Source organism: Protopterus annectens, chromosome 6.part0 (assembly GCF_019279795.1).
Source record: "Protopterus annectens isolate FY-2018-M chromosome 6.part0, PAN1.0, whole genome shotgun sequence".
Lineage (NCBI taxonomy): Eukaryota > Metazoa > Chordata > Ceratodontiformes > Protopteridae > Protopterus > Protopterus annectens.
The window spans coordinates 1,169,913,218-1,169,937,905 of record NC_056737.1 but is presented as its reverse complement, the minus strand read 5'-3'; the positions used below and the strand labels follow the sequence as shown (position 1 = coordinate 1,169,937,905).

The 24,688-nt window shown below is 42.0% G+C and overlaps 1 protein-coding gene across 5 annotated transcripts in view; it reads left to right on the top strand.

The window, feature by feature from the left end:
* Nucleotides 1-24,688, top strand: part of TANK (TRAF family member associated NFKB activator) — a 1,995,915-nt gene that overhangs the window by 447,455 nt on the left and 1,523,772 nt on the right. For all 5 annotated transcript variants that reach the window (XM_044074789.1, XM_044074784.1, XM_044074787.1 and 2 more), the window contains exon 2: nucleotides 16,195-16,256. The gene's annotated coding sequence lies outside the window, so the exon portion shown is untranslated. The remainder of the gene's footprint in view (nucleotides 1-16,194; nucleotides 16,257-24,688) is intronic.

Here is a 24,688-nt window from a genome sequence, read left to right as displayed (position 1 = left end):
TTTCACCATTCTTCTGAAGTGTATTTGCAAAGGTTATGGGACCTTACTCATTTTGGGACTCCTGACATCTGGGGCAAGAAAAACTGGAGAACATGGCATCGGCTGTCAGCTTTGTACTCCTGGCGCTCTGACATCAGGGAGCATGGCTGAACAGCCGACGCCGGACCCAGACTTTGGGCTTCTGGCCAACCGAGGACTGCCTGCCAGCAGGGGAGAACCCTACAGTCATGACTGCAACAGTGAAGACACTCGAACATCTACATTTATGGTAAGTGTACACAACTGTACTTTATTCACAGTTTCACAAGTCTCCAAGTCTTGGATAAAAGACACTAGGGATAGCTCCATGCTGTTTTCTGTGGCAAGAAAACCATTTGACCTGGTGTTTTTTTCTGTGTGAGAGTTGGACACTTGAATCATCTAGGCTGCACATTTCACATGTTTTTTCATCAGTTAAGTGTCTCTTGAATGTTACTTAAATACACAGTGAATTTCTGGGCCTTTGCCTTTTGCTGAAAAGTTTACAAGCCTGCATAAACTAAAAGCACTGCTGGTGATTCTCTATTTGTTTTTCCCACCCACCCTCTCCTTTGTTGATCTGTTTTTTAAACATGCTGTTCTTAATCTGCTTACCCCTACTGTAAATTGAGCGTAATAAGCTGCTCCCTTTCTATACTGCAGTTAATATATTGAATTGTTTGCCTTTCCTTGTGCTTATATTAAAAAAGTGCATTTTGCTTCTGATTGACTGTTCTACTAATTTATTTGATCTGAATTCATTATCTAGCTAGCTGTTGAATAAAGTAGTGTAGTTTTACACCCCAGCAAGCACTTGTTTTTACATCAAGGCATCACTAGATTTTCCATCTAGTACACTGGGAGGTAGCCTGTTCTCTTTAGGTTGGGGAAGCACTTGAGGTTTCTATATGTATTTTTATTGGCTGGAGGGCTTATTAATCAGGTTATCTTGTTTTTGGTGCTTTTATAAATTCTGAACAACTGAGTGGCTCTTTGTTTTATTTATACAAAGAGAAGTACTTTCATTGAATAATCACAGTTTTATAAACTATTTAAAGTACACTGCTATATAAATATCTTTATGTTTGTGATAGCATTTCATATCTTTTAAGTTTGTTTGTTGTAACATTTCACTCCAGGCACTCCTTTACTCTGCTTTTACATTAGGAGGGCTGGGATTATTCATCTAATGACAGTAGGTGTTTACCTGATCTGTGTGGGCTCTTTTTTTTTTTTTTTTTTTTATTACACTTCTCATATATACTGTGACTGTACTTCAGCAGTTTCAAAAAAAACCTCAACTGTCTGCAGCTGCTTTAGGTAGTTAATTGCAGTGTATTACATTGTATCTGTTAGTTGTAGGGCTGTTGGATTTAGTTTGTGTGGTCTTGTTACACCTGAGCTCCAAACCAGATATTCTACATTAAGAAGTTGTTTTTCTGTACCCTTGTGGCAGAAGTGTGCTGATCTAGCTTGTTTGAGTTGGAGATTACCGGTGGGAGGCTTATTGTGTACGTTCCAGTTTGTTAGCTTAAAACTTGTTTCTCTTTGCTCATGCAGGCTTTGGCATAGATACTCAGCGCTGCTCATCATTTGGTGTCTTTTCTACTGATTGCTAAGAATCTGCTTTCACCTGGAGCAATCCAGTACCGAAAAGACAAAAATAAGTATTGTTTGCACTTCTCTTATAAATCGTGACTATAATTTAGTGGTTTCTTAAGCTATTTTTTGTCATTTTTGCACTTTATAGCATAATGAAAAGCAAAAAAAAAATTGTGTGCTGCTGCTTTAAGTAGTTAATTGTACTGTATTACATTGTATCTGTTAGTTGTAGGGCTGTTGTAGGTAGTTTGTGTGGTTTTGTTATACTTTGACTCCAAACCAGCTATTCTACATTAAAGAAGGTGTTTTTCTGCACCCTTGTAGAAAAAGTGTGCTGATCTTACCTGTCTGAGTTGGGGATTGCTGGTGAAAGTCATATTGTGTGCTTTCCTGATTGGTAGTTATCTTAAAACTTGTTTCGCTTTGCTCTTATTTAAGCCTCACGTTTGCTCTTTCAGCAGCTGTTAGCAGTGCACTGTATAGATACAAAATCCCAGAAGCTCATTTTTTCCCTAAACAGTTGTCAGTGAAACCTTTCCAAGCTTTTCTGCTGCTCTAGGAGCAACTTGGTTGCACAGTGAGTAGTTTTGCCTTATTGATCATCATTAGTTATGCAAAGTTTAGGTCTCTGTTGTAGTGTCTGCACTACCAGCACTGTCCTGTCAAATTAACTCTTTCCCTTACCTGATAAAACATACAGTGAGAACATGCTGTCATGGACTGGCAGTTTCCCATCATCTCTTTCTGTCCAGCCTGCTAGACATGGGCATATATCAATTGTCTCATGTATACCGAAAACCACTTACTCTTGAAACAAACAAATACTTTATATACTTTATATGGGAGATGTAGTTACACTATGAAATTGGAGGCAGAACTCTCACATAAGGACAAATCGAATGCCAAACAGGTTGTCAGCACACACACACTTCCTACACTAAATAAGGACACGACACATAAACCTGCATATGCGGAGGTACTCACCAGTAACTTACCAAAACGTCAGAGGAATCCCAAGTGAAAACCACTTGCATACATAACAATGCAAAAAAAAAAAAAATGACCACGACATTTAATAACATGCAAGTGTCTCAACTAATAAGCCCATAAGGCATAACACTGCAAAACCTGTTGTACTGGACATAAGTGACTCCATTGTGAGGCACACAGATGTTTCCCTCACCAGGCTGGATGAGGAGCGAGTTATGCTTAGCTGCCTGTCAGGTGCCAAGCAGTCAAGTCACTCAACCACAGGTACCGGTATGACTCAGTCATTGTCCACGTGGGGGTGATTGATGTGAGACATACCTCACTAGACTGTATGAAGAGAGACATGACCGCTTTCAGATTATGTGTCACAAGCAGGTATAAGCCTAGCCTTAAGCAGCAGTCTACCTTCTCCAAGGATGTTGCTGCAATACAAACAAAAGTGATTGATTTTTAACAACTGGCTTAGCTTCTGGTGTCAAGTCAAGGGGATCCAGTATATGTTAACCTGGGAAGACATGGTCAACAGGCCACACTGCTTCACCAGAGATGGTCAGCACTTATCTCCTCTAGGTTTTTGGATACTGCCAAAGGCATTAGCTGGAAATGTCAAAATAACCAACCTCCCAACATAACAAAATCCTCTCAGAATAAATTCAGGGTACTGCTACTTAATGCTAGGAATCTAAACAAGAAACTGCACTCCCTGGAAGCACTCGTCACTTTGGAAGATGCTGATGTCTGTGTGCAGTCACTGAGACATGGTTGAAAGGAGCTGAAAGCACCCTGGCTGTGCAGGGCTACAATGCCTTCCATACATTCAGACCACAATCCAAGCATGAAAGAACCAAAAGAGGTGGTGTATCCATCTTTAGTAAAGATAAATACACCCCAAGACTGCTCAAACAGTATGACTCTCTTGAGCTACTACATGTCCAATTAATTGTAAACAGAGCCCCCTACCACATTATAGCTAGCTATATGTCCCCCACCATGAAACATGTGAAGCACACTATATACCTAAACTTACTGGAGTCACTTGCCTTACAGCCCAACACCTTACTCATGGATGATGTTAATGATCCCGTTCAACTGGGAAACGTACATGACCACAGATATTCTGGCTTAGAGGTTCTTCAGCTCACCCACAAGAGGCTCAAATGTCCATATAGTACAAGGTAACATGGAAGAGCATTGCCCTCCCTCCCCCATGTGTGTCCTCCCTGGTAAGATCGGACCATAAATAAATCAGTCTCATTTGATGTAATTATAAGACCAGAGAGTTAAGCTCAAAAATGCTTAAGATTTTTTCAGAGACAAACTACCTCTTATCAAGTGATGGTATAAGAAGTTTCAAAGCCTCCTCAAAAGCAGATAACAGGGCCTCCTATGCAGAGATGTACACCAAAGCCCTATATAACCACTTAAGCAGTTTTATAGAATCAGGTGTACCTGACTAGATTAAAACCAGTTTTTCCGAAAAAACAAGCCATCCTGGTGGGCCCCCATTATAAACAGGCTATACAACAAGAGAAAGAAACTAATATTCATGAACAAGAGGGAACTGGCTCAGCAGAGGAAGAAATCCATCTCTAGCTTAAACAAGCAAATTAGAGATCTTGTCAAGTCTTCCAAAGCTAATTATGAAGCAAAAATTGCCTCCTAGATTAGGATAATCACAAGCATTTTTTTAATTACATCTTAAATCTAAAGGGGAATACCAAGCTATGCACTGAACTGGTTGTGGATGGCACCACCCATACTCAACCACAGAGGTACTAGCCAACCTGTGAGCTGGCAGATTTGAAAATAACTTCACCCTGGTGTCCCCTCCATTCATCCCCCAATGTATACCTGCCACAGTTCCTCAGCCTATTGTCTCAAGAGATCAGGTCATCTTGGTGCTCTTCAAGGCCAAAAATACAGCATCAGTGAGACCAGACAACATCCCAGGTTGCATTTTAAACAACTTATAACATGACCTAGCAGACCCACTTGGATCCTTGTTTAACCATAGCCTGCAAACTGGCTGTGTTCCGGCAGAATGGAGGACAGCAACAGTAATCCCTTTGCACAAAGGGGGACCATCAACTGACCCAGGGAATTATAGGCCCATAAGGCCATGAAAAGTATCATGACAGACCTTATTAACAAGGACATAGGTAATCTCCAAACTTTGAATCCAACCCAGTTTGGATTCATTAAAGTAGATCATGCCTGTTAAACATGGTTCGAGAAAGTAATCAAGACCTGGACGAGGAAAGACGTTTCATACCATCTAGCTTGATCTAGTCAAGGTATTTGACAGAATCTTCCACTCAGATATTATAGAGAAACTCTCCCAATTGGGAATTAACCCCTACATTGCCAGATGGGTAGCCACCTGACTCACCGACACAACACATACTATCAAAGTGGGTGATTTTACCTCTAGCAAAAGACCAGTTACCAGTGGCATACCACAGGATTCTGTGCTGGGCCCCTTACTGTTCAGAATTTATTTCTCAGACGTCCAGGCAAATTTGGATGGTCTGTGGCTGACCAAGTTTGCTGACTATTGCAAATTGGGAGCAATAATCGAGTCCCCCAATGATGTTAATATACTGCAAACAGTGTTAACGCAGACAAATGATTGGTGCCAAAGCCATGGATTAAAGCTAAATGCAAAAACTACATGATTATTCCTTTTGAGAAAGCTGACAACCCTGCTAATTACATCATAGACAGCACCTCCCGGAAGGTAGACTCAGTGATAAGTGATCTGGATACTCAGGTTGATAGCAACCTGAACTTTGACCACCACATACACATAGTAGCAAGGAAATCCTCCTGTGTAGCACATCTTATAAGTAATGGCATTTATTTAATTATTTTATTTTATTTTACATTTGTTTACTGGGAATGTCTGTTTTCAATGAAGACCCAGGGAGAAAAGCTCCATAAAAAATGTACAAAGTTGAGACATATTTAACAATACACATATTGTAAAAAAGAAGTAATTTACAATAGACATTGCATACAATTCAAGTAGATGAGATTACTTTAATGGTAATAATACAAAAAAGTAGCACCATGGTGTATAGCAGAATGACAGATGCATTCATAAATATTAGTGAACAAGTAACCAGGAATGGATTTTAAGACAGAGGAGAATATCTGTATGGGATTAGATAGGGATGGAATAAGAGACAGAGTCCATAGTATGAAAGTGTAAGGAGTAGAGAGACATTTTTTTCAGCCTGGTTTAGTACAAGAGAAAAGCCATTTGTTGTTGAGGTGTTCCTTTAGGAGTTGTTTAAATCTAGAAGTGTTGGTATTATGGAGTATTGTTTGTGGTAAGGAATTCCAGGATTTAAATGCTTGGTTTGAGAAGAGGGAGTCTTTGTAGCTATTGTTTGATTTGGTTATTATTATTATTTTTTTTTAGAAGGTCTTTGTGATCTAGGGCAGGAATGGGGCTGAACTAGGAGTTTGAGAGCAGGGCAGTTGTTTGGGTGGTGGAAGATGGTATGAGTGAAAATTAATTGGTTAAAGGTGAGTAGATTGGGAAGTTCAGGCCAGTTTACCTGGTGCATTGGTGTGATCTGTATGTGAGGTTTGAAGCGAATCTTGCTATTTTTATACAACCGGACTCAAATTTGTTTAAATCAGTTTTTCTAATGTTTATGAATAGTGGTGATTGAATATAGCAGAGCGGAAAGTGAGTGAATTCTGGATATGGCATTTCTGGCGGAGTCAGTTAGAAAGGGCTTGATTCTATAGAGGGACCCTAGCTTGATGTGTACTTTTTTGATAGCAATAACTAAGGTTGTTGTTGATGGTCACCCCTAGGAGCTTAGTGTCTTCCACTGGTTCTATAATAGTTGTGTTGGAGGAGTAGATGATAAAGGGGGGGTGGGTGGTCATGTAGTTTGTTACTGGTAAAGAGCATGAGTTTAGTTTTATTGAGGTTGAGAACACGTTGCGAGTCAAAAAGGTAATTTTCAATGTCATTGAAAGCTGAGTTATTTGTTCAGCTCCCTCCATACCTGCATTCCTTCAAACAAGGGATGAGTCGTCCAGGAGATTTTCACATGGCATCACATCTAGATCTGAGGATGTTATAATTCCATTATACTCTGCCCTCATCAGACAGTAATTGAGTACAATATTCCCTTATGTGTACCTCACCACACACCTGCAACAGTTGGAGAGACCACAGAGGTTTCTTACCAAGAAATTACAGGGTACACAAAACAAGTCTTGCGCAGAAAGACCAGAAGCACTGTCACTGTATTCTGTCTCCTACAAGTTGCTAGGTTTCATATTCAAAACACGAATGTTTACTTACCCAAACACCTAAACGCCGACATGTCTTCATCGAATCGCGAAAACATTGATCGTCCGTAAGCGTGAAATCCGAAACGTCGAATCGTCATGGTAGAACCTTCTGCGATCTAGATCCGTATGGTAAGTGTGCGATAGTTACAGACCTTAGGGTTACGGTGCGGGTTAAGTTAAGTGCATACATGGTGGTATATGCAAGATTTAGAGTAGGGTTAGAAGTAGGGTTTAGTTTAGGGTTAGAAGTAGGGTTTTGGTAAGTGTATGCATGTGGTTTATTTAGTTTGTTTGTGTAGGTAGTATGTAGCGGGTGGTGGGATGGGACAAGTATGATATTTCAAGTTTTTGAATTTCACGGTTTAGGGCGTTCGCTGTATTTGCGGTTCGCGGAATATGTGTCGGCGTTTAGGTATTCGGGTAAATAAACATCTGTGTTTTTAATATGAACTCAGTTGCTAAGGGGTGACCTGTGCCTGGCTTACAGGGCAGTGTCTGACCCAGCCCTGATTGAAGTGCTACACATTCTTAAATCAAACTGCATTAGGCTTACTCATTCCCGGGATATTAACCTAACCTCTGACTTGAACAGGTCGAGAGGTAGATAAATCTACCAGAGACTGCCACTTCTCTGGAACAAGCTTCCAATTCATGTGAGCCAGAGCCCCTCCCAACCGTCTTCAAATGCAACCATGATCAACGGATGGGTGACCACAGATTCACTCTTGGAGTGGCGCCCATATCCCTCCTGGACAGAGAAAGTCATTAACTACCATAGACTTTTACCTCTGTGAACTTCACTCAACTAAACACTGACAATTGGGGCAACTGGGGATAAATATGGCTAGGCTTGTAAGTACTGTAGGACCATTAGCCTAGTAGCCTTCTATGAACCTATAAATAGGAGCTAGCTAGAGAGCAATCCAATCAAAGACAATGTTGGAGCTCTTTCAGAAACTTTAGCTTAATGTGTTAGTAGGGGACTGGGCAGACAGAATGCTAGCAGGTAAATAAAAAAGCAATGTCTTTCGGCTTTTCCCGGTCAGGGATCACCACAGCAGATCACCGGTTTGCAGATTGATTGGCAGTGGAGTTTTTACAATGTCAAGTTGCCAGCCCGTCACCCAACCTTCACAGAAGGCACATGCACTTACCTGCATGTCTTTAAAACCCACTCGACTACAGGGAGGAGATGCAGATGCCCCGCAGAAGGTGGTCCAGCTGAGAATCGAACCGTGAACCTCTTACTGTGAAGTGTCACTGTTAAACTTGTAGTACAGTTTAAGGTACTAGACTATGTAGGAATTTACCAGCATAACTGTTTATGAAAAAAATGCAGTAGTAAGTGATATAGGCAAAAATCAGGTACTGTATACATTCTGCCACTGTGAATTAAGCTACAAGACTTTGACCCAGAAGAGTTTAAAGTAGAAACAGATAGCTTTCATAAGTAATTCTACTTGTGGAAATAGAAGAGCTGAATAATGCAGAAACACAATCTTCCCACAACTATTAATTAAAATACAAGACTAAGGTCCCAGAACAAACTAAAAAATGCAATCATATGGAGTAGAGCAGAAAAGTACATAGCCGTATCACCACAAGTTCACTATAAGTGCACTTAAATATTTAAACAATTGAAATAATTAAAATAATTAAATTATCTTTCCTTTTCTTTTTTGAAAAGCTAGTTTCTCACAGTTCCACACCTCTCTAGGTCTTGGATAAATGACAAAAAGAAGTACTGTCATTTGGTGGGCCTTTGAAATAAAAGTAAAACCCATGACCCTGCTAATCCTGTACAATTTAGAAAATGTTTTATAGTAATTTGGACACGGAGAAGCTCAAGTATATCACCCTGTTTCTCCAGCATTGAGATAACTTACTATTGATATAGATTGAGACGCATCCATCTGTGGTCCTCTGCCTGTGTAGTAGCTGACCTGAATGTGTGGAAGGCATTGGAGCCCTGCACTTCCAGGGTACTCTCCATGGCTTTAAACAATGTCTCTGTATTAGCACAGATGTCTGCATTCAACAGGATGTGGAAAGCCTAGATGGAGCAAGGTTTCTTGGTTCAACTCCTGGCATGGAGCAGTAAAACTGTTAGATTCTCATGGGTTGGTTTTGGTGTGTTGGAAGGTTTGTCAGTTTGGCATTGCCTAAAAATTCATAGTGGGGGAGGATAGTGATTTACCCAACATTCAAAACCTAAAGGAGACAGGTGCAGACCATCATAGGTTGGTACTAGGCTATCAGCCCTAGGGCCTATACAAGCCTAGCCATAACAATTCCCTGGCTATTTCTTCCCACACTATTTACTTCCCTGGACCCCTGTCTAGCAGGGCGACTGACGTGATCCCCGAGGTGAATTTCCTTTCTCCCACCCAATCGTCAAGGTTCTTTTTGAAGAGAGCCAAAGAGGCACTCTGCTTGACATGTATGAGCAATTGGCAAAGCAGTGTGGTCTGTTGACCATATCATCCCATGCCAACAAATATTGCCCACTTAAAATAACAGCAGAAGCTAAGCCAGTTATTGGAGTCGGTCATCTCTGCAAATAGTGTAGCATAATTCTTGATGAAGGTAGAATACTGCTCAATGCTAGGCTTATTCCAGCCAGAGACACACAGTCCAAGAGCTCCTTAATGTTTCTCCTCATGTGGAGCAGGGAGGTACATCTCAGGGCATTTACACCTAAATGGACTATGACTCAGTCATACTGTTACATGTGGTCCAGTGACTTGAGTGCATGTGCGATCAGGTAGATTCTGGCCCCGGTATATGAGATTTGTTCAAGTCCTTGTAGGAGAAAGGCAAGGAGTACAGAATCTGAAACATATTTTTGTTTCCCTTGTGCCAGAGTTCCAGAGAAACTGTCGTAATAAACCGACCTTTGTAAGAAGGCAGTCTCGTCTTCCTCCTAAAGGCAAGAAGGGTGGTAGGAGTGTTCCCCCACCTATGTCTGTACAGACCCCTGCTGCTCAGAAACCTTCCTTTCCTGTTAAACCAGATGCTGTCTGACTACCCAATTCTTCCCAGCCACATTCCACTTGCACATAGTCTTTCTCTGTCCTTTCCTCTCTGGTTAAACATAACCCAGGATTCATGCAATAAGTCAGATCCATGCCAGCCTCCGAACCAGTTGTGGCAGTGGAATCCAGAACAGAGACTGGACAATACTCTGGGCTTTAGCCAGCCTCAAGAGAGGCATCCGGTGGAGGAGGCCCAGATGAAAAATCTGACCTGACTTTTTTGGCCTTCTTCTTTGAAGATGGTTGACCCTCTGGCCGGGAAGTACCCTACATGGCATCTTTCGCTAAAAGATTTAGATGCTGATTTCCAAGATAAATGATGAGGGAGGAAAGACAACTACTTAAGGTCTTTGGATCAAAAGCCTGGCATAGTACAGGACGTATGGTCGCGAGGAGCTCCTAAACAAAACAAGCACTGCTTGTGACGATCTTTATTAGGAATTTGTTTTCCACACTGGCACTCGCCCTTTCTGGATGACACAAAACCCCAAAACAACACAAATGCTAAAAGTAAAAAAGGATAAGTGCTCTGTTGGGGTTTTTTGACATATCTGAATGGCTAGGTAACCAGCAATGACTCAGGTGATTAGGCTGACAATCAAAGATGGTGTTTGGACTGGTGGCAAAGAATTTCTGAGAATGATACCTCTGGATGTCACCTTTATGCCCTACGTTTTACACGGGGAGGATATGAATGATGTACGGCATATCAATAACAACCTGAAGGCTTTGGTATACTGACCGGCTATCAGGCCGCCCTTGACAGGGGAACCCTCATGTTAAGAATACTGCAACAGTGTTATGGGAAGATTTTATACAACTGTACGTTTTATAGGGAAAATATCAGTTCTAGGTGTCTGCATCTACACAGGGAACTGTTAAAAGCTGCTGCATGGATCCAAGCTTTGCAAAATCTGAGTACCTTTATAGAGGATCAATATAGTCAGTGAACAGGTGAAATGGCCCCTGGCCAATGACAGGTAGCACAATCTAAGGTTTTTAAAGTGTTTACTGCACAGAATTTGACCAGGCTCCTCTCAACTGCCACCAGAGAGCAGCACTAACCCTCGCAGGTTACTAAAATCACAAAATGGACATGAAATGCAAGAGGTAACCAGCTTAAACAATGAAGCTAACATGCAGGAAATGACCAAATTCTACAGTAATCCAAAGAGCAGACACAGTGAGAAGATAGAATTTCAACAGAGGCAGGTATGTAGACCAAGTGTAGTGCTCACACAGACTGTATATTATGTTATGAATACAGTGGGCAGAAAAAAGACAGCGGTTTGTGGTGCAGTTACAGGATTATCAAGTTAAATAAGAACTACTGCTTGGCAGATTTTCCTAGGTGAGATATTCAGTAGAATATTTTGTCATGATGGTCAATGACTGTAGTTATTTCAGAGGTGAATTAAGAGGGTTTTGTCAAATCTGCAATGGTATCCCTGATTTCTTTGTGTCATATTTAGTTACTAGACTGTCACATTTCAGTAAGATGCGATCCCTTTTTTGCATTTGCCATTCCACATTTTTTTTCATGGTAAACTGTATTCGCTATTTGTAGCTCTTCAAGTATATAATCTAGTTTGTCATGTCTCATTGAACCTTCCTTAGCTGTAAAACGAACTTGAACTTTAATAATGTTCTTAGTCTTATTGACAGTCAATATTCTTTTCTGCTATTCTAAAGGCATCAGTAGAGAAGTCACTGTTTCACTGTAGTGTTATACAGCCTTCTCATATCACCAGACATTGAGACCAAACTGCTTAAAGTATAAATTGTTTGTCATAAGAGGAATTTTACAATAGTGCTTGGGGATTTCTGTTCCAGAAAAGAGGCCCTGTGGCCATTTAATCATTTAGGGATTTTTTTAGACTATGTACTACATCATTTTCCAGCTTTACTTCAGACACACACACACACACACACACACACACACACACACACACACACACACACACACACACACACAGACACACACACACACACACACACACACACCTTTAACATCATCATTTACAAAATGTTACAAAGAATTGTAATGTTCTTCAGACTCTTAAATAATTCTTTGGCAACTTGGTTTGATTCATAGGTTCATAGAAGGTTAGTAGGCTAATGGCAGCAGAGCCCTTACAGGCCTAGCAATATTTGTCCCAAGTTACCCCACTTGTCTGTGGTTAGGTGAGTGACGTTTGCAGAGGTAAGGGTCTATGGTAGTTAATACCAACTTCCTCTGTCCAGGAGGGACATGGGTTCATAGGTTCATAGGTAGGTACTAGGCTATTGGCCCTGGGGCCTATACAAGCCCAGCCAAAAAGGTACTCTGGCTTTTGCCACCCAAGAAAATTATTTTCCTGTGCCACTGTCAAGCAGAGCCACAGAGGTGATCCCCGGGGTGAATTTCCTATTTCCCATCCAATCATCAAGATTTTTCTGAAGAGTGCTAACGAGGAGTTTTGTTTGATATAGATAGGTAGTTTATTCCAGAGTATGGGAAGTCTCTGGGACAGGAATCTATCCCTCCGGCATGTTCTGTTTATTGTGGTGACAAGGTTTAGGTCCCTAGAGGGTGTAGCTCGGAGGGATTGGAATTTCTTTAAGTGGAGCATGTCCGACAGCTCTGGGTTTGACATAGCTTTGTATGTTAGGCAGAGATCACCTCTGAGTAGGCGATATGTGACGGAGTAAAGCTGGAGTTTTTTTGAGATGGTCTGCGTAGGGCATCTGTTTGAGGCCAGTAATCCTCTTTGTGAGGCATTTCTGCAGCCTTTCCAGTTGTTGTAGATGTCTTGTGAGGTACATACCAAAAGGGGCATTGTACTCTATAATGGGTCTAATGAGTGATGAGTAGAGGGGAACAATGACCTTTTTTTTTCTGGATGAGAAACCTTTTGTGATGAGGTGTGCCACGTAGAAGGATTTCCTGACTACTATGGCGATGTGATTATCAAAGGAGAGACTACTGCCCAACTGTGTCCCAAGGTCTCTTATCACACTTTCGGTGTTAAGTATACTACCGCCTATGTTGTAGTTCATGGGTATAGAGTTTTTACCAAAGGGGATGACAATGCACTTTTTGGCACTGAGCTTGAGGCCATGGCTTTGACACCAGGCATCTGTCTCAGTGAGGCGCTTTTGTAGGATGTCCACATCTTTAGGAGTTTCAATTATGGCTCCTAGTTTGCAGTCATCTTCGAACTTCGTTAGCCAAAGACCTTCTGTGTTAGCCTGTACTTCAGAGAAGTAAATACCAAACAGGAGAGGACCCAGGACTGAACCCTGTGGTACTCCACTTGTCACTGGTCTGAAGTTGGATTTGGAGTCTGCTACTTTCACAGTGTGGGTTCTGTCAGTGAGCCAGTTGGCAACCCATCTTGTGACATAGAGATTTATACCTAGTTTAGTGAGTTTATCTATAATTCCAGAGTGGGGGATGGTGTCGAAAGCCTTGTCAAGATCTAAATAGGCTGTGTGAACCACCTTAACCCTTGTCTACGGCTTTGGTGACTGCTTCGAAGAAGTCTATCAGGTTTAGGAGACATGATCTGCCTTTTACAAACCTGAACTGGGTGGGATCCAGAGTCTGGAGATTACCAATGTCTTTGTTTATAAGTTCCATGATGATACGTTCCATGGCCTTGCAGACCAGGCTCATCAGGCTAATCGGGTGGTAGTTCCCAGGGTCCATGGTGGCTCCCCCTTGTGGAGTGGGATAACCGTTGCTGTTCGCCATTCAGCAGGCACAAAGCCTGAGGTGAGGCTTTGATTGAACATGGTATTTAGGTGGGGTGCCAGTTCGTTCTGTAGTTCTTGTAGAATGCAGCCTGGGATGTTGTCTAGTGCCATGTATGCTGTGTTCTTGGCTTTGGAGAGTGGGGATTTTACCTGTGCAGCCGTGATTACAGGAACTTTGCATTCTTCCGGTATAGAGATGGGCTCTTTAGGGGGTGAGAGGGGGGTAAAGTCAGCACTGAACCTATCTGCCAGGATGTTGGCAATATCAGTTGGGTCTGTATATTTAGTGCCATTGTGCTGTAACTCAGAGCAGATCTGAGTGTTGCCATTGAGATTCTTGACATAGCTATATAATGCTTTGTGGTTGTCTTTAGAATCAGTGGCGATTTTGTTTTCGTAACTAGCTTTGGATTTTAACCGGGATCACAGCTTCTTACTGAGGCTGACCAGGGAGCTCCTCTACTCGTGGGATTTTATTCTGTTTTGCAAGAGTTTCTTCCTTCTGTTGTACAGTTTGTTTATGGCAGGGGACCACCAGATTGGCTTCCTTTTTTTGGAGGATAACGTCTTGGTTCTGTTTGGGATAGCACGATCCATGCACTCATGTAAGTGCTTATAAAGTGCAATTGTGTAGGATTCAGTAGTTGTAACTGTATTGTCCATCTCCATGAGTGTCATGAAGTTCACCACTTCTGTCTTAAGAAGAATGAGGTTGGCTTTGGAGAAATTTTTTACCATGGTTTCCTTAATGGCGGGTGGAGGCAGGATGTGGCTATCTAGAGTAATTAGCTTATGGTCGGATCGGACCAATGAGGCATTGTCCTCAGGTGTGGAACACCGGTCACTCATATTGGTAATGACTAGATCTAGGATATTGTTGCCCCTGGTGGGGGTGTGGATGTGGATAAGTTGATCCAGGGCATTGGAGTTTATGAATTCCAGAAAGCATTGAGCGAAGTAGTTGGTGCATGAGTAGTTTTCCCAGTTAATGGTGGGTTAGTTGAAATCGCCCATTATTAGGGTGTTTGGTTGAACCCTAATATTTTCCAGTACATCAAGAAAAGAGGAGTGGGAATCCTGGGGCATGGTGGGTGATCTGTAGCAAGCTACAATTTGGATTGCAGTTTTGCCCAGAGTTAGTTGCACTTGGATAACCTCGGCTGCATTATACTGAGCAACTAGCCTGGAGGTGTGGATATCCTTAATAAATATGGACACACCTCCGCCTTTGGTGTTCCGGTCCAGGTTACATGGCCGAAAAGTGTGGTATGAGTTATAGCCTGGTAGTGCAAGGGTGCTGTCTGGAGCCTTGAACCAGGTCTCAGTCACTGCACAGATATCGATGTTCTTCATTTTAAGGAGTGCCTCGAGTGAGTGCATTTTGAGATTTAGACTTCTAGCATTGATTAGTATCACCCTCAGTTTTTGCTTGCCTGTTCCTGTTACGGTGGTGAATTTGTCATTCGAACCTTGCCTAAAAAAGGCACTATAGGTTTGGCAAGAACCTTAGCCAGTATCCAGAATCCCAGGGGTGACAGGTGCAGGCCATCTCTGGCAAATCATCGTGGTCTGTCGACCATGTCATCCCAGGCAGACAGATACTGGATCCCTTTAGAATGGCACCAGAAGCTTAGCCAATTGTTGAAGTCAATCATTTTGTCCTTGTACTGTGGCATCATTCTGGGTGATGGCAGAATTTTACTCAGGGCTAGGGTCATACCTGCCTGGGCTACAAGATTGGAGAGCTCTTCCATGTCTCTTTTCATGTAGTCCAGGGAGGTACATCTCAGGTCATTCACACCAACATGGACAATGACAGAGTCGTATTTATACTTGTTGTGTTCCAACCCAGGAGTGAATTTGCGTTCACTCATATACTGAATAACAGTGACTTAATTTTTCATTTTGTGTTTTGGTGGTTGGTTGCTGCAAGTTCCTAAGTCTGATTAAGTAAATAACTGTTTGAGTGTGTGAACTGAATCACTACTGAAAAGATCATTACAACAATCACAGTAAACTTGCGTTTCAAGCTCTGTTGAAAAGATAAATGTTTTTGTAAGGCATTACAAAAACACATTTTCTGAGCCTCTTATTTATGCCTTTGTACATGATATCTATTGATCTTTTTCATTTATTACTATGTTATTCTTATTCTTGTTTTTGACTCTGTATGTATGCTTATTAGTCTGTGTTTTAAATGTAATTGTGGACAATACTCTGCATTATATTTGGTGTCCATTTATGCAAATGTGAATATTTGTCCGTGTTAATTGTGGAGCGTTTCTCCCTGGGCCTCTGCTGAAAAAGGAGTTTTGTCCAGTCGGACTTTCCCAGTAAACAAACGTAAAATAAAATTAGTGAAATAAATTATGTTCACCTTCATCATTTATGAGAGGCTGTTGTAACTGGTACTAGCTTCAGCTTATCAGAATGCAAGCTGTTGAACCTTCCTGAACATTTTGTAAAGTTGTATATTTTCTGTTTTTCCTAACAGATAACCTTTTAAAGTTTGTGTTGGAATCCTACAGCAGTTCTTCGATGAAGACATGAGGAAAGGTTAGTAGATGCACTTTCTGAATGGTATAGTGATCATTACATTCAGATCAGAAAATGTGTGCAAGAATTCTTGGTAAGCCACCCTGATAAGCAGATAATTACACTGACACAACCATTTTGTCATTTCTGCACTGGTTTGTGTGTCACTTATGCTTTGCTTTTCTGGGCAGGCTTAATTGTTTCCTACTTTTGAGTTCCTGCTGCAGATTTTAAGTATGTTTTATCTCATTTGCTAAGGATAAATGATTCCCCCTTAAAAAAATCACAATCAAGTGTGTTTGTGGCAACCACAGCCCCTAACTATACTAAGCAGTATCACCTTTTTGCTTTGGGAAGAGCAAAATGCTGAGATCACAGTACATGGTGCTTCTTTTGATAAAAAAGTATGTAGCAAGGATGGCTAAAATGTTATTAGTATTTACTGGACGAAACACGGCAGTTATCATACAGGATTAAGGCTCTGAAATGTTAATAAGTGGTTTCCTTTATTGAAGATACTGGGTTTGATTCCTTCCACCTCCATTTGCCTACTGTTCAGCTCTGAACAAATCACTTAACGAGATGATATTCCTGTATTGCCCTTGAAAAGGGATACTTTTATCCAGTGGGCCTACCTGGTTAAATGCTAAAATAAATAAAAGTAAGTAATTTCTGTTTGACATTTCTTCTATTACTTCTGAGTTTGCATCAGTTTATAAATCAAAGGAAAAGTCTAAGGTTAATGGGAGACGTTGAAGTTCTACAGAAAAACATAACAATGTTATTATTCTGGAGTCATCTGAGTATGCTGATAGATGGGCAACATATACTCGTGGATGTTTTGTTCTGAGTGATATGATTTCCGAACCATACCCTGGAGTTCAGACTTGTCTAACCAGTTCCAGGGTGAAGCCTGGTCAGCTTCACATTCTCTGTCTACTAGCAGCATTATTTCAATGGAATTTAAAATGTGTTTGTAATATTATTTTTCTTACCTGTCCACAGTATCACACTGCATTTTTTCAACATTGGCAGTATAAACTTTGGTTTTAGATGATTGTCATGGTTGACGTGACACCACGGTCCCATGTGTGAAAATGGGAAAAAGGGGTTATGGATGGGGAATATTTGCAGGTGCAGTTTGTGGGAGGATAAACTTTCTGAAAATACCACTTCACCTATGATTGTGTCACCAAGGACAAGATATAAACTTTAACCATGATGGCATCGGTGTAGGGGAAGCATGAACTGCGTTCATAGACTTTGCGTGGAAGGTTGGGCACTGGGCTGGCAACTCAACACCGTAAAACTCTACTGCCAGTCATGAGCGGACAGGTGATCCTTTGTGGTGACCCCTAACTGGAAAAAGGCGAAAGAAGAAGACTTTGTAGACCATTGAAATGTCTCTTTTTTCTCTTCTAGACTTCCTTTCATCACTACTATGGATGTCAGAGATGTGGACATGGAAGGGTTGGATGTCAGTTCACTAGAGCATATGGCTAGTACTAGAGAAGCAGGGGGGTGAAACAGTACAGCTCTTAACTACTTTAGGTCCAAATAAAAATAGGTAAAATGTGCTACCACATTATTGCTAGCTACAGGTCCCCAGCCTTGAACCAGAAGAAGCATACTGCATACCTGGACATGCTAGAGTCATTCAGTATACAACCAAACACCTTGGTTATGGGAGATTTCCACTATCCTTCCATCGACTGGGTAACATATATGAGCACAAACGCAACTGCTTTGAAGTTTCTGAACTTTGTTATTTCAAATGCCCTGAAACAGTTGGTCTATACCATCACAATCAGTATTAATGTCCTAGACCTAGTGCTCACCAACATGCGGGGACACTGCACTACCCCCTGCGTGTTGCCCTCCCTGGTACTGTCAGACCATAAATCTGTCTTGTTTGAAGTAGAGTTCAGACCTGAGTCTATATATACCTCACCAGACACCTGCCGCAAATGGACAGACTGCAGAGGTTTATAACCAAGAGAATCCAGATCCTCCAAAACATGTCATACATGAAAGGACTGAAAGCCCTATCACTGTACTCTGTATCATGTGGGCTGCTCAAAGGCAACCTGTGCCTGCCCTACAGAGCAGGCTCTGATCCTGCCCTAATGGAAATGCTGCACATCCGCAAATCAAATGGGACAGGAGTCACTTGCTTCAGGGATCTCAACTTAGCCTGTGACTTTAACAGAACATGCTAGAGAGGGATATATCTCTCTCAGAGATTGCCACTCCTCTGGAATAGGCTTCCAGTTCATGTTAAACAGAGCTCCTCAATGACCCTATTTAAGTGCAACCTTGACAATTGAATGGGCAACCGTAGATTCACCCCAGGGCTGGTGCCTGTGTCCCTCATGGATCGGGGCAGTCTGTGCTGATCATAGAATTGCTCTACTAATGACAACCATCTACAGCTAGGTTTGTAAAGGCCCTAGGACCATTAGCGTAGTAACTTCCTATGAACCTATAGTCATCAGTAATGCCCAGTATTTTTAGTGCAGCCGTAAATATCGTCACATATTTTGATACAAAGGATATAGCTGTGACAGCTTCTCATCCCCAGGCCAGTAATCAGGGAGCCTCAATCCTCACCACTGACACTGGTGAGAGACGGTTGCTAAAAACAGTAATGGATTTACACAGATTGTTCAATTGCAGCTTTCTGTATCAGTTTCTCCCGGAGCACACAGGGAACATGCTCTAGACCTGGGACTGGACTCTGTCTCTCCAGATCCTAGACAAGACTCACTTTGGAGCTCTGTGTCCCAGTTCCAAGTAGCTGACACACCCACACCTTGGTATTTGATTTTGACACACACACACACACACACACACACACACACACACACACACACACACACACACACACACACACACACACACAGTCCTGGGAAAGGCTGGTACAGATTTACTAGCTGTAACCCTTCTGCCCATACTATAAGGTAACCATGCTGCCACCAGTCAACCACCCTTCAGCTCTTACAAGGGTAATATACTGAGTAAAATCAATACTAATGTTAATGGTAGAGTGTAACCAAAGCAGCAGAGGCTTTTCAGAGTGGCCAAGACATCATTAAAATAAGCATAAGTACTCTCAGGGTGTTAAAAGTATGCTCTAAAAGACCAGTCACAGTGAAAGGTGTAGAAAATGTTAATAATAAATGATAAAGTAAAAAAACATGAGAATGTTAAAAATATATGTGCAATAAACACCAGAGTTTGTCGCAGGAGAAATAAAATAACACAGTTGGACAGATTCAAACAGATGCAGAAAAACAATACTTAACAAATCTCACTGTATTTCCTGACTGTGTAAAGAATAACTGTTCCCTAGCTAACTTAATACAGCAAGGCAAGATTAGATGCTGAGATGTTTACTTCCACAAGGCAAGGTGATGAGCTTCTAGCTGACTGAACTAAGTGTCTGTGATAACTGTCATAGAGTTTTATGTCAGGTTCCAATGAAAACAAAACAAGCTGCTGTGTGAGTTTCATCCTCTCAGTGCTAGTTATAGAATTACATCACATTTGATCACCTGACTGTGGTACAGTACACACTCAGAGCTCTGGCAAGATCTGTTGCAGTATCTGAAAGCTATAGAACAATGTAAAAAAACTTCTACTCTTCCCTCCCAGAATTGTTTGTTTAAAAATATAATTTTAATCAGTTATTATTAACACTCTTGATACATTTTAACATAAGCCTCGGTACAAATCAGCATGATAGTTAAATGACACAAAATTCTCCGCAAAACTCCAGCTAGCTATGCTGGCATATGTTGCACATGCGCTGCCCTATTCCTGGCACTGATAGCAGCAATATCTAACATAGTCACATCTCTCCCACCTTTTGATGATTCAAGCTAGTTTTTCAAGTGACCTGAAAACACAGTGCTTGAGAGAAATGGGCCTATCTGGGAGCACATTAACCTGTAACCTGTCTTGAGAGTCCATCTGCATTGGCATTGCTAACCCCCCTATGGTGCTGTACTGTCATGTCATATGCCTGCCACCCTAGGCTCCACCTTAATAACTTGACATTTTGTTGGCTGACTCTATGTAGCCATGTTAAGGGATTGTGGTCTGTAACCACAGTGAATTTCCTTCCATACAGATGAGGCTGAAGTTTCTGCAGTGCCCATACTATGGGTGCACATTCATTTTCTACAGCTGCATAACATTCCTGCCTGGGTTGGAGACTATATATGAGATGTACAGCTGGGTGCTCTTCTCCCTCTGAGGAAACTTGGCTGAGTACAGTCCCCACACCAATGGTTTGAAGCATCCACCTGCAGAACAAATTCTTTGCTGTAATCTGCTCTGGACTGATTAACACAAGGGGTCCTCCCAAAGTCCCTATAAGCTTTTCGAATGCCTGCTCGCAGGCTGGATTCCACACTACCTTGTCTGGGCCTGTTTTTCCTTGTCAGGTCTGTGAGGAGAGCATCTATTGTACTATAAACTGAGAACAAACTTTCTGTAGTACCCCGCTGTCCCCAAAAAGGCCCTCACCTGCTTTTTGGTAACAGGGGCAGGCCATGACTGAATAGCTTCCACTTTGGCAGGTTCTTACCTAATCTTACCACTCTCCACTCTGTCCCAGGTAGGCGACCTCTGCCATACCCATCTGACACTTACTGAGGTTAGTGGTAAGCCCTGCCCTTTGCACAGGACCTCCCAGACATGCTGTGGGTTCATCATGTTAACATGGTACAGTTTGTATCCCTGCCTAGGAGGTTTATCATGTAATTAACATTACTGACCTTCCTTACCACTTTGAAGGGTCCCTCCCAAGCTGCCTGCAGCTTGTTGTTTCTGACAGGAATGAGCACCATGACCTGCTGTCCTACAGCATACTCTTGGCCTTGAGCATTCTGTCATACCAGACCTTTTTCTGCTGTTGGGCTCTTGCCGGATTCCCCTAGGCTAAGCCCATGAGCTCCCTAAGCCTTGTCCTGAGGTTTATGACATGTGGCACAACAGACTCTTTGTGGAATTCACACTCACCCTCTCACTCATCATGAATCAAATCTAAAGCCCCCTCACTCTATGCCCATACAGCAACTCAAAGGGTGAAAAACCTGTGGATTCCTGGGGTACCCCATTATATGCAAACAGCAGATGGGGCAAATATTTCTCCCACTCTCTCTTAAACTGGTCATCAAATGTTCGTACCATGGACATTAGTGTAGCGTTTAACCTCTCCACAAGACCATTCATCTGGAGGTGGTAGGGGGTGTTCTGTATGTGCTTCATTCCACAGCACTCCCACAGACAAGCCAGCAGGTCTGACATAAAATTGGCACCTGTGTCAGTCAGTATTTCTCTTGGGAAACCTGCCCTTCTGAAAGTCAATAACAAAGCATTTGCCACCTTCTCTGCCTCGATGGAGGACAGAGCCACTGCCTTAGGGTATCTAATAGTGTAATCTACTTACCACCAGGCTATACTTCTTCACTATGGAACTTTGTGTACTCAGAGGGCCCACAATATCCATAGCTACCGTCTAAAATGGCTCCTCAGTTACAGGCAAAGGTATCAAAGGAGCTTTGACCATGTCTCCTGCCTTGCCTACTTCTTGGCACTGCTCACAGGTCCTGCAGTACCCTGTTACATCCCTTGAAATCCCAGGCCAATAAAAGTTCTGTTGGTATGCTTTTTTCCCATATGACCTGCAAAAGGAATGTCATGGGCTATGGCTACAAGTGCCAGACAGTATGTTGTGGGCACTACCAGCTGTTGTATTACTTCACCCTCTAGCCCTCCCTCCCTTATGGGTCCACTCACTATACAGTAACCCTTTGTTCTAGTATACAGACTCACCTTTTCCTTGAGAATCCGGTGCCTCCTTAGCTACCTCCCTCAAGGCCGTTAGTGTAGGGTCCAAAAGCTGAGCCTTTCTCAACTCTACCTTTGTGACCCTTCCCAGCTCCCTTTCCACAGAAAGTCTGGTATCCTCTGACAGCTTTGCCTCACTGCCAGCCTGGGTACTAGGGGCGGCTTGTGCTATCGGACTGCAGCCCTCCCACCTAGAAACAAATGAAATTAAAATTGTGAAACATAAAATTAAAAAAAAAATTTTTTTTTTATGAGTACTGGACTTCCGCGCATACGGAGACACACTCAGACTGCCCCACAAATTCCCAGGAATCTGTGTGAACTCTGACTGCCTGAGTCAGCAGTCCAGATACAGGGAAGGTGTTTTCTGCCCCGCAGATGCCCAGGAATCTGTGCGGTAGACGACCGCACAGAACAGAGGAGCTCCAGACTGCTTGATCCGCAGACAGGACCAATCGAAGCTCTCGCAGGGAGCACAGGACCAATCAGGAGACAGGTAAGTTGACTTTGAAGCATTGCAGTCGAGCACTGGTTTCCAGACAATGGTGGAGTGGCTTGCATGGAAACGTTGAAGTTGGTCGAGCGCGTTCCGGACAATGGAGCTTTGCTGCTTCAATCAGGAGAGAGATAAGGGTGTTTTCGCTGCTTCAATCAGGAGAGAGGTAAGGTGTGTGTGTGTGTGTGTGTGTGTGTGTGTGTGTGTGTGTGTGTGTGTGTGTGTGTCTGTGTAAAATGCCCCTGTTAACACATAGTGGTGGGTAGAGATACTCAGGCTTGAACCCTGTACCTTGGATGCAGGTGGCAAGGACCTGAATTCCCTACCCACTACTATTTGTAAAATATTGCAGATTTTTGCCTCATATTTGTTCTGTTCCTCATAAAATCTGTGGTTTCTGTATCTTCAGTTTTCCTTGCAGAGGTTTGTAGTGCAGTGGGGCACTGGTAGCATTGTTGCCTGACAGCTGCAGGTTCTCTGGTTTGATTCTTGGCTGGGGTGCCTTCTGTGTGGAGTCTGCATGTCCTCCCATCCCTTACAAAGATGTTTCTGGAGTGTTTCTCCCTGCTCTGCTGAAAATTGGCTTTGTTTTGTTCCAAGTCAGACTAGTTTCCTGGTAAACAAATGTTTAAAAATAACACGCATTTGAATTTCAGACTTCATATTCTTCAGAAAGTACATGGTAAAACAACCTTTTATTCTAGCAATTGCCTAAGTTTATAACATGGATATTTGAAATTTGCCCATATTTTTGGGACTGTATTCCCCCATTATTGGCCTCGTCCACGTATTTTGTGCTAAGGTTGAGAGCTATGGTGAGAACTGAATTCACTAAATTGTAGCCATTTAAGTTTGTCTTCCTCTGTTTCAGCTGATTTGGCATAATGGTATGTTTCTCTGACTGTTTTTCACAGGGTCCCCTGGGTTCAAGACGTGGCAGTGAAATGTATGGTGGTAACACAGCATTTTATTCTAGCAACTTTCCAACATTATACAAGCAATGTTTAAAATGTGCCCCCCCCCCAATAAATTTTGGCTTTTTCCGGATTTCTTGTGCTGCAGAGTTCAGAGATACAGCTGAGCGTCAAGTAGATTTTACAAGGAGCTGAGAGCTGCAGGGGAACAAAAGTTTAGTGCTGCTTATGCTAAGTCTGTTTGCATTGTTAATAGCACAACAGGTAGTGTACTTGCTTTTGATGCAGCCGGCTGTGGGTTCTACTCCCACAGTAGGGAGATGCATTGCTGATACTGTACTGTGTTGTAAAGGTGGTGGACGCTGCAGTCCTTTTTGGCAAAGATACCTAGTAACTATGAACCTGTTATCAGTTTGCCATTCATTCCCTATTGCAGTATTACTAGCTTATCATTTTTGTAATGCATGCAACATAGGCAATTTATTCTTCAAGGGCAACATGCACTTTATTTGTAGATGAAACAATGACATATAAAGTTGTTTGCTAGCAGCAACCTCTTTATTAGTTACAGATTTCTTTAATGTGGATTTTACTACTTCAGAGATTGTGCATATGTACTGATACTGGTGGACTATAGAAGGTTGAGTAGACTTTTTATGATGGAAATGTTCTGAATTGGGCAGTTTTGTCATTGGTGCATGCATTTTGTTTCATTGTTTACTGGAAAAATGTTCAAAACAAATTTAAAATGCCCTCTAACAACTGTACTGTATTGTACAAGGAATATAATGTAATACAGTCAGGAAGGTGTATCAAAGAGCATGTGTATGTTTCATGTTCAAGGGGCCTATGATTTTGAAAACAGCCCAAAGTTAATCTTTATCTGCCACTGGCAAAATGTATTTTCTTTGAATGTGGGTTTCAGTGCTGTTTCAATGCATGTGAGTTTCAAGGGCAGAGAAGTTTTAATGCTAAGTCTATTTTCATTGTGAGACTGCATTACTTTGTTTAACAGATATCTATTAGGGGTTGTGCTGTAAAATGCAAAAGAAAACTTTCAAATGAAATCTAAATCATTGCAGAAGTAACGCAGTATGGCACATTACAGTGTTTATGGTAAATGGGGCAAAATAACCAAGGAATGGGACATTGGAATAGTTACGGGGGAGGTTCCATTCGACCAGGAT